Here is an 8,741-nt window from a genome sequence, read left to right on the forward strand (position 1 = left end):
GCTGTCAGTCGCTCTCATAACTGGATTTGATGGGCCAGAAGAGACATTTACACTTTATTCACCAAATTGTATTTCAACATTAATCTCGACATTTTGACTTTTTTCTCGAAGTGCACAATAAAATAAAATCTTCCCCTCTCAAATATTTGTTCTCCTGCATGGCCCTGATTCTCTTCCGTACTGGACGATCAAGACCTCAGAGTTGTGTTTCATCTCAACAGAGGATTTGACCTCTGCAGTTATTGGAGGTTCCTGGAGTTTCCACAAGTGGAATCTGAGACAGAGACTTCAGATATAAGCTGGTTCAGTTCTGCACATGTGCTGTTTTCTGATGACTTTCATACTTGATTCATTCTGCTTATCTTCAGTTTCTTTGGTTTTCCTCCTGCATCTGATGAAAATAAGGACAACAGCAGCCAGAACCAGCATCACCCCCGACTGCTGATCTGATGATCAAGCTGGTGTCGATCAGAGAGGAATCTGGAATCAAAGGATTCAACTAAATGATTGCAAAGGAAATATGAACAATCCTCTGAATTAATTATGCATGGATGAGCTTTATTGTGATAATAAACAGTTTACATGATGTTTTGTACTTCTCGCCTTTATTTCCTTGTCTTCATGTGCAAAGTTTTCCAGGCGAAGCCTTTGTACTAGAAACTGCGTTTTTGCGTCAATTATTTTATTTAATTCTATTTTAGTTTTCCTTATTCTACTAAGGATATGTTCATCCTCTAGCATTTTAATTTTGCATTCTAATTCTTTCGTTTTTTAAAAGTTATCTTTCCTTTTCTTATTTGAGGAAAAGGAAATTATTTTACCTTGCATTACTGCTTTTCCTGCTTCCCATAGAACGCTCGCTGATATTTCTGGCTGATCGTTATTTTGCAAAAATATGTCCCATTCTTTCTTTAAAAAATTAATAAAGTCTGGGTCTTTGAGCAATGATGTATTAAATCTCCAATTTTTGGAGGATGATACGCTCCCCCTCTTCCCCAGAGTGAAAGAAACTGGTGCGTGATCGCTGATAATAATTGGGTGAATTTGTGATTCTGAGATATCTCTCATCAGAGAGCTACTGACTAAAAAATAATCTAACCTAGAGTATGAGTGATGAACAGCTGAGAAAAAAGTGTAGTCCCTGAGGGTTGGGTGGAGAGAACGCCATGTATCGCAAAGTAGTAGTAGTAGAAAACCTTTATTTTACCAGGCAAGAATTGCTAAGAATACATTCTTATTTAAGGCAATGGCCTGGTAGGAGGTGAAAGACCCCCTAAGGGGAAGGGAGAGGGGGAGCAAAGACCCAGATCATTCATGTATTGCTTAACAATACTTGCTGACTGCCAACTCCTGTGTCCGCCTGCATTACTGAGCCTGTCCACTCCAGGGTCCAGAACCATGTTGAGGTCTCCTCCGATGATGACTGTGTTGTCTAGGTGAGCAGAAAGTGAGGTGAAAAAAGAGTGAAAAAACAAGGAGTCATCAACATTTGGACCATATATATTAGAAATACATAAATTCATGCTTTGAATTTGCAAGACTAGTATTAAATATCTACCCTCTGAGTCTGAATGTGTGTGTCCTTTACAGTAAAATGTACTCTCTTATTAATGAGAATCGGTCCCCCTCTTTGTCTGGAGTTGTAACAGGCTGACAGGCTCTCCCCAGTTCAATTGATTCTCCAGAGGCAAAAATCTGTTTCTCATTCCACCCCCGAAATACTAACAGGAAAATACGTGCTCTATTCCAAAGAGACATTATGTTACTGCTTCTTGGAATCAATTTATTAAAAATATTAACCGGAAGAAAGTGTGGATGCTCCCTCATAAGTGTTTAATTGTAAACAAGATTAAGGAGGTTTCCTTCAAAATGATCCATAAGTTTTACCCGGCCAGTCATTATATGCAGAAATAAAAAAAAAAAAACACATTAATACAAACTGCTGAAATAATAATACCAGTCTATTTTCTATCCAGTCAAGTTGACGATCATTTTCTGGTTTAGAATTGTATCCATAAATGTTAGCAGTAATCAAAGTAATGTTATTAAGTGTAACTACCACTAAAGTGTAATGAGCATGGCTGTCCCAGTCTGCATGCAGGAATCTCCAGTAAAGACATTTTTACCTGTGCTGGTTCCAGCAGACGCTCAGAACTGTGAGAAAACCACATGTCATTACCCGTTGTGACCTCCAAACATTTACATTGCACGATAAGGAATGAGATTCCTGAAAGAAACAAAGATCTGTTGGAAGGTGTTTGGAAAATAAAAACAAGGCTTTACACTTACAATACTGTCTTAAGGCTGTGATTTAAATTAATTTGGATTATATTTAAAATCTTTAAAACTAATAACTGAAAAAAAGCACAAAAAATGTATGAAGTGTTAAGACATTTTCCCACTGATTTAGAAGACTGATATCCTTACTTACCTCTTGTACGATGGACTTTGCTGTATTATTTTACTTATATGTGATGTATTTCATTTATTTATAATTGTTTGTACCATGTTTTCATATTATATTACTGACCGGCCAACGGAGTGAAAGAGCCAGCCCGCAGAAAGCCACTCACCAACCCGTCTCACCGCCCCGCTGCTCAGCAACTCACCTTTGACTCACCGCGAACCCGGGGACCCGCTGTTAAGCTCCCCCCCGACCAGCCACCGGAGTGAAAGAGCCAGCCCGTGGAGCTGGAGGACCAGGGCCCTGGTACCCTAAACACCCAGACGCTCTCGGTACCATGGACAGCACTCATGGACAGCACTCTGTCAGGTACCACCACCACAATGTCAGAACACAATAACAGCAGAAGTGGGTTCCATGGTGTAATGGTTAACATCAGCATGAGTCTTTGAGAGCAGCCAGGAGAAAACCTGCAGTATCCATCTTACTGTCAAGAATTGTAGCAGAGTTTTTTACAGGATTTTATTTTTATGCCCGCCATTTTCAAAGCATGTCTGTTTCCGTAGTGTAGTGGTTATCACGTTCGCCTCACACGCGAAAGGTCCCCTGTTCGAGACTGGGCGGAAACATGTATGACTTTGCAATAATATTATTTGGACTTGGAAAACAAATCCAGTCCTCTTCTTGGTGCACAAGACAGGAAGGTCGACCATCTCTTTCTCGCATTGGGTCTCATGCAGAAATTAATATTGTTGCAGTTCCACAACTGACCAAAAGCCAGTCATTCTCCATTAACGTACACTAGCTCCACCACCAGACCCCAGCAGCAGAGGTTCCGAGAGGGGGTCCCCGGAGGTGCGGGGAACCCCGGACCAGCTGGACCAGAGCCTCACGGCAAACCGAGCCGAGACTCGCGGGGCTTCACCTGCATTCCCGTCGCGCTGAGACCGCGGAGAGCCGAGAATCGCGGACCGATATAAAAGATTAAAAAGAGATGGACACTGATTTTCCAATGACATTGGTACACAGTTATTAAGTTCCTGCAATCAGGAAGTTCTTTTGGCAAAAAGCTGTCCTCGTTAGTATAGTGGACAGTATCTCTGCCTGTCACGCAGAAGACCGGGGTTCGATTCCCCGACGGGGAGACTTCTTGTTTCGTACGATGATACCTACATGATTGAGTCAAGTAAACAATGGTCATTAAGAAAATAGACTAGCAGTTGCTGTCTGCCTGCCAAAGAAGCTTCTAAATGCTGCAGCTGGATCAGAGGAAACTCTGATTGAGGGTGGATTTTATACATACAGAAAATGTCATTGAAGAAGTAAAAAGAGCAGTTATTTAGGACAGCATCTAGAGCATCTCTGGGAGAATTGCTTTTTATGCCCGCCGTCGCCTCGTCCCAGACACAGACTGACAGCACGGCCCTGAAAGCCACTCACCAACCCGTCTCACCGCCCCGCTGCTCAGCAACTCACCTTTGACTCACCGTCCAGACCCGTAGCCACCCAAAGACCCGGCTCACCGTGTCTGTTTCCGTAGTGTAGTGGTTATCACGTTCGCCTCACACGCGAAAGGTCCCCTGTTCGAAACTTGGCGGAAACATGTATGACTTTTCAATAACATTATTTGGACTTGGAAAACCACTCCAGTCCTCTTCTTGGTGCACAGGACAGGAAGGCCGACCATCTCTTTCTCGCATTGGGTCTCATGCAGAAATTAATTTTGTTTCAGTTCCACAACTGACCAAAAGCCAGTCATTCTCCATTAACGTACACTAGCTCGACGATATAAAACTATTAAAAAGATTAAAAAGAGATGGACACTGACTATCCAATGACATTGGTACACAGTTATTAAGTTCCTGCAATCAGGAAGTTCTTTTGGCAAAAAGCTGTCCTCGTTAGTATAGTGGACAGTATCTCTGCCTGTCACGCAGAAGACCGGGGTTCGATTCCCCGACGGGGAGACTTCTTGTTTCGTACGATGATACCTACATGATTGAGTCAAGTAAACAATGGTCATTAAGAAAATAGACTAGCAGTTGCTGTCTGCCTGCCAAAGAAGCTTCTAAATGCTGCAGCTGGATCAGAGGAAACTCTGATTGAGGGTGGATTTTATACACACAGAAAATGTCATTGAAGAAGTAAAAAGAGCAGTTATTTAGGACAGCATCTAGAGCATCTCTGGGAGAATCGCTTTTTATGCCCGCCGTCGCCTCGTCCCAGACACAGACTGACAGCACGGCCCTGAAAGCCACTCACCAACCCGTCTCACCGCCCCGCTGCTCAGAAACTCACCTTTGACTCACCGTCCAGAACCGGAGCCACCCAGAGACCCGGCTCACCGTGCGAACCCGGGGACCCGCTGTTAAGCTCCCCCCGACCAGCCACCGGAGTGAAAGAGCCGGCCCGCAGAAAGCCACTCACCAACCCGTCTCACCGCCCCGCTGCTCAGCAACTGACATTTGACTCACCGTCCAGACCCGGAGCCACCCAAAGACCCGGCTCACCGTGCGAACCCGGGGACCCGCTGTTAAGCACCCCCCCCACCAGCCACCGGAGTGAAAGAGCCAGCCCGCGGAGCTGGAGGACCGGGGCCCTGGTACCCTAAACACCCAGACGCTCTCGGTACCATGGACAGCACTCATGGACAGCACTCTGTCAGGTGCCACCACCACAATGTCAGACCACAATAACAGCAGAAGTGGGTTCCATGGTGTAATGGTTAACATCAGCATGAGTCTTTGAGAGCAGCCAGGAGAAAACCTGCAGTATCCATCTTACTGTCAAGAATTGTAGCAGAGTTTTTTACAGGATTTTATTTTTATGCCCGCCATTTTCAAAGCATGTCTGTTTCCGTAGTGTAGTGGTTATCACGTTCGCCTCACACGCGAAAGGTCCCCTGTTCGAGACTGGGCGGAAACATGTATGACTTTGCAATAACATTATTTGGACTTGGAAAACAAATCCAGTCCTCTTCTTGGTGCACAAGACAGGAAGGTCGACCATCTCTTTCTCGCATTGGGTATAATGCAGAAATTAATTTTGTTGCAGTTCCACAACTGACCAAAAGCCAGTCATTCTCCATTAACGTACACTAGCTCCACCATCAGACCCCAGCAGCAGAGGTTCCGAGAGGGGGTCCCCGGAGGTGCGGGGAACCCCGGACCAGCTGGACCAGAGCCTCGCGGCAAACCGAGCCGAGACTCGCGGGGCTTCACCTGCATTCCCGTCGCGCTGAGACCGCGGAGAGCCGAGAATCGCGGACCGATATAAAAGATTAAAAAGAGATGGACACTGATTTTCCAATGACATTGGTACAAAGTTATTAAGTTCCTGCAATTAGGAAGTTCTTTTGGCAAAAAGCTGTCCTCGTTAGTATAGTGGACAGTATCTCTGCCTGTCACGCAGAAGACCGGGGTTCGATTCCCCGACGGGGAGACTTCTTGTTTCGTACGATGATACCTACATGATTGAGTCAAGTAAACAATGGTCATTAAGAAAATAGACTAGCAGTTGCTGTCTGCCTGCCAAAGAAGCTTCTAAATGCTGCAGCTTGATCAGAGGAAACTCTGATTGAGGGTGGATTTTATACATACAGAAAATGTCATTGAAGAAGTAAAAAGAGCAGTTATTTAGGACAGCATCTAGAGCATCTCTGGGAGAATTGCTTTTTATGCCCGCCGTCGCCTCGTCCCAGACACAGACTGACAGCACGGCCCTGAAAGCCACTCACCAACCCGTCTCACCGCCCCGCTGCTCAGCAACTCACCTTTGACTCACCGTCCAGACCCGGAGCCACCCAAAGACCCGGCTCACCGTGCGAACCCGGGGACCCGCTGTTAAGCCCCCCCCCCCCACCAGCCACCGGAGTGAAAGAGCCAGCCCGCGGAGCTGGAGGACCAGGGCCCTGGTACCCTAAACACCCAGATGATCTCGGTACCATGGACAGCACTCATGGACAGCACTCTGTCAGGTGCCACCACCACAATGTCAGACCACAATAAAAGCAGAAGTGGGTTCCATGGTGTAATGGTTAACATCAGCATGAGTCTTTGAGAGCAGCCAGGAGAAAACCTGCAGTATCCATCTTACTGTCAAGAATTGTAGCAGAGTTTTTTACAGGATTTTTTTTTTATGCCCGCCATTTTCAAAGCATGTCTGTTTCCGTAGTGTAGTGGTTATCACGTTCGCCTCACACGCGAAAAGTCCCCTGTTCGAAACTGGGCGGAAACATGTGTGACTTTGCATAACATTATTTGGACTTGGAAAACCACTCCAGTCCTCTTCTTGGTGCACAGGACAGGAAGGCCGACCATCTCTTTCTCGCATTGGGTTTCATGCAGAAATTAAGTTTGTTGCAGTTCCACAACTGACCAAAAGCCAGTCATTCTCCATTAACGTACACTAGCTCCACCACCAGACCCCAGCAGCAGAGGTTCCGAGAGGGGGTCCCCGGAGGTGCGGGGAACCCCGGACCAGCTGGACCAGAGCCTCGCGGCAAACCGAGCCGAGACTCGCGGGGCTTCACCTGCATTCCCGTCGCGCTGAGACCGCGGAGAGCCGAGAATCGCGGACCGATATAAAAGATTAAAAAGAGATGGACACTGATTTTCCAATGACATTGGTACACAGTTATTAAGTTCCTGCAATCAGGAAGTTCTTTTGGCAAAAAGCTGTCCTCGTTAGTATAGTGGACAGTATCTCTGCCTGTCACGCAGAAGACCGGGGTTCGATTCCCCGACGGGGAGACTTCTTGTTTCGTACGATGATACCTACATGATTGAGTCAAGTAAACAATGGTCATTAAGGAAATAGACTAGCAGTTGCTGTCTGCCTGCCAAAGAAGCTTCTAAATGCTGCAGCTGGATCAGAGGAAACTCTGATTGAGGGTGGATTTTATACATACAGAAAATGTCATTGAAGAAGTAAAAAGAGCAGTTATTTAGGACAGCATCTAGAGCATCTCTGGGAGAATTGCTTTTTATGCCCGCCGTCGCCTCGTCCCAGACACAGACTGACAGCACGGCCCTGAAAGCCACTCACCAACCCGGCTCACCGCCCCGCTGCTCAGCAACTCACCTTTGACTCACCGTCCAGACCCGTAGCCACCCAAAGACCCGGCTCACTGTGTCTGTTTCCGTAGTGTAGTGGTTATCACGTTCGCCTCACACGCGAAAGGTCCCCTGTTCGAAACTTGGCGGAAACATGTATGACTTTTCAATAACATTATTTGGACTTGGAAAAGCACTCCAGTCCTCTTCTTGGTGCACAGGACAGGAAGGCCGACCATCTCTTTCTCGCATTGGGTCTCATGCAGAAATTAATTTTGTTTCAGTTCCACAACTGACCAAAAGCCAGTCATTCTCCATTAACGTACACTAGCTCGACGATATAAAACTATTAAAAAGATTAAAAAGAGATGGACACTGACTATCCAATGACATTGGTACACAGTTATTAAGTTCCTGCAATCAGGAAGTTCTTTTGGCAAAAAGCTGTCCTCGTTAGTATAGTGGACAGTATCTCTGCCTGTCACGCAGAAGACCGGGGTTCGATTCCCCGACGGGGAGACTTCTTGTTTCATACGATGATACCTACATGATTGAGTCAAGTAAACAATGGTCATTAAGAAAATAGACTAGCAGTTGCTGTCTGCCTGCCAAAGAAGCTTCTAAATGCTGCAGCTGGATCAGAGGAAACTCTGATTGAGGGTGGATTTTATACACACAGAAAATGTCATAGAAGAAGTAAAAAGAGCAGTTATTTAGGACAGCATCTAGAGCATCTCTGGGAGAATCGCTTTTTATGCCCGCCGTCGCCTCGTCCCAGACACAGACTGACAGCACGGCCCTGAAAGCCACTCACCAACCCGTCTCACCGCCCCGCTGCTCAGAAACTCACCTTTGACTCACCCTCCAGACCCGGAGCCACCCAGAGACCCGGCTCACCGTGCGAACCCGGGGACCCGCTGTTAAGCTCCCCCCGACCAGCCACCGGAGTGAAAGAGCCGGCCCGCAGAAAGCCACTCACCAACCCGTCTCACCGCCCCGCTGCTCAGCAACTGACATTTGACTCACCGTCCAGACCCGGAGCCACCCAAAGACCCGGCTGACCGTGCGAACCCGGGGACCCGCTGTTAAGCACCCCCCCCACCAGCCACCGGAGTGAAAGAGCCAGCCCGCGGAGCTGGAGGACCGGGGCCCTGGTACCCTAAACACCCAGACGCTCTCGGTACCATGGACAGCACTCATGGACAGCACTCTGTCAGGTGCCACCACCACAATGTCAGACCACAATAACAGCAGAAGTGGGTTCCATGGTGTAATGGTTAACA

At 46.9% G+C, this 8,741-nt stretch overlaps 8 non-coding genes across 8 annotated transcripts; all 8 read left to right on the forward strand.

The window, feature by feature from the left end:
* The first annotated feature begins 2,960 nt into the window (after positions 1–2,960).
* On the forward strand, positions 2,961–3,033 carry trnav-cac (transfer RNA valine (anticodon CAC)). The gene has a single exon. It is a non-coding gene; the product is annotated as a tRNA-Val (tRNA).
* Positions 3,034–3,477: 444 nt separating this feature from the next.
* Positions 3,478–3,549, forward strand: trnad-guc (transfer RNA aspartic acid (anticodon GUC)). Its single transcript has one exon. It is a non-coding gene; the product is annotated as a tRNA-Asp (tRNA).
* Positions 3,550–4,299: 750 nt separating this feature from the next.
* trnad-guc (transfer RNA aspartic acid (anticodon GUC)) lies at positions 4,300–4,371 on the forward strand. The gene has a single exon. It is a non-coding gene; the product is annotated as a tRNA-Asp (tRNA).
* Positions 4,372–5,256: 885 nt separating this feature from the next.
* On the forward strand, positions 5,257–5,329 carry trnav-cac (transfer RNA valine (anticodon CAC)). Its single transcript has one exon. It is a non-coding gene; the product is annotated as a tRNA-Val (tRNA).
* Positions 5,330–5,773: 444 nt separating this feature from the next.
* trnad-guc (transfer RNA aspartic acid (anticodon GUC)) lies at positions 5,774–5,845 on the forward strand. The gene has a single exon. It is a non-coding gene; the product is annotated as a tRNA-Asp (tRNA).
* A 722-nt stretch (positions 5,846–6,567) lies between these two features.
* On the forward strand, positions 6,568–6,640 carry trnav-cac (transfer RNA valine (anticodon CAC)). Its single transcript has one exon. It is a non-coding gene; the product is annotated as a tRNA-Val (tRNA).
* A 443-nt stretch (positions 6,641–7,083) lies between these two features.
* On the forward strand, positions 7,084–7,155 carry trnad-guc (transfer RNA aspartic acid (anticodon GUC)). Its single transcript has one exon. It is a non-coding gene; the product is annotated as a tRNA-Asp (tRNA).
* A 750-nt stretch (positions 7,156–7,905) lies between these two features.
* On the forward strand, positions 7,906–7,977 carry trnad-guc (transfer RNA aspartic acid (anticodon GUC)). Its single transcript has one exon. It is a non-coding gene; the product is annotated as a tRNA-Asp (tRNA).
* Positions 7,978–8,741: the final 764 nt, after the last annotated feature.

Source organism: Cololabis saira, chromosome 7 (genome assembly GCF_033807715.1).
Source record: "Cololabis saira isolate AMF1-May2022 chromosome 7, fColSai1.1, whole genome shotgun sequence".
Classification (NCBI taxonomy): domain Eukaryota; kingdom Metazoa; phylum Chordata; class Actinopteri; order Beloniformes; family Belonidae; genus Cololabis; species Cololabis saira.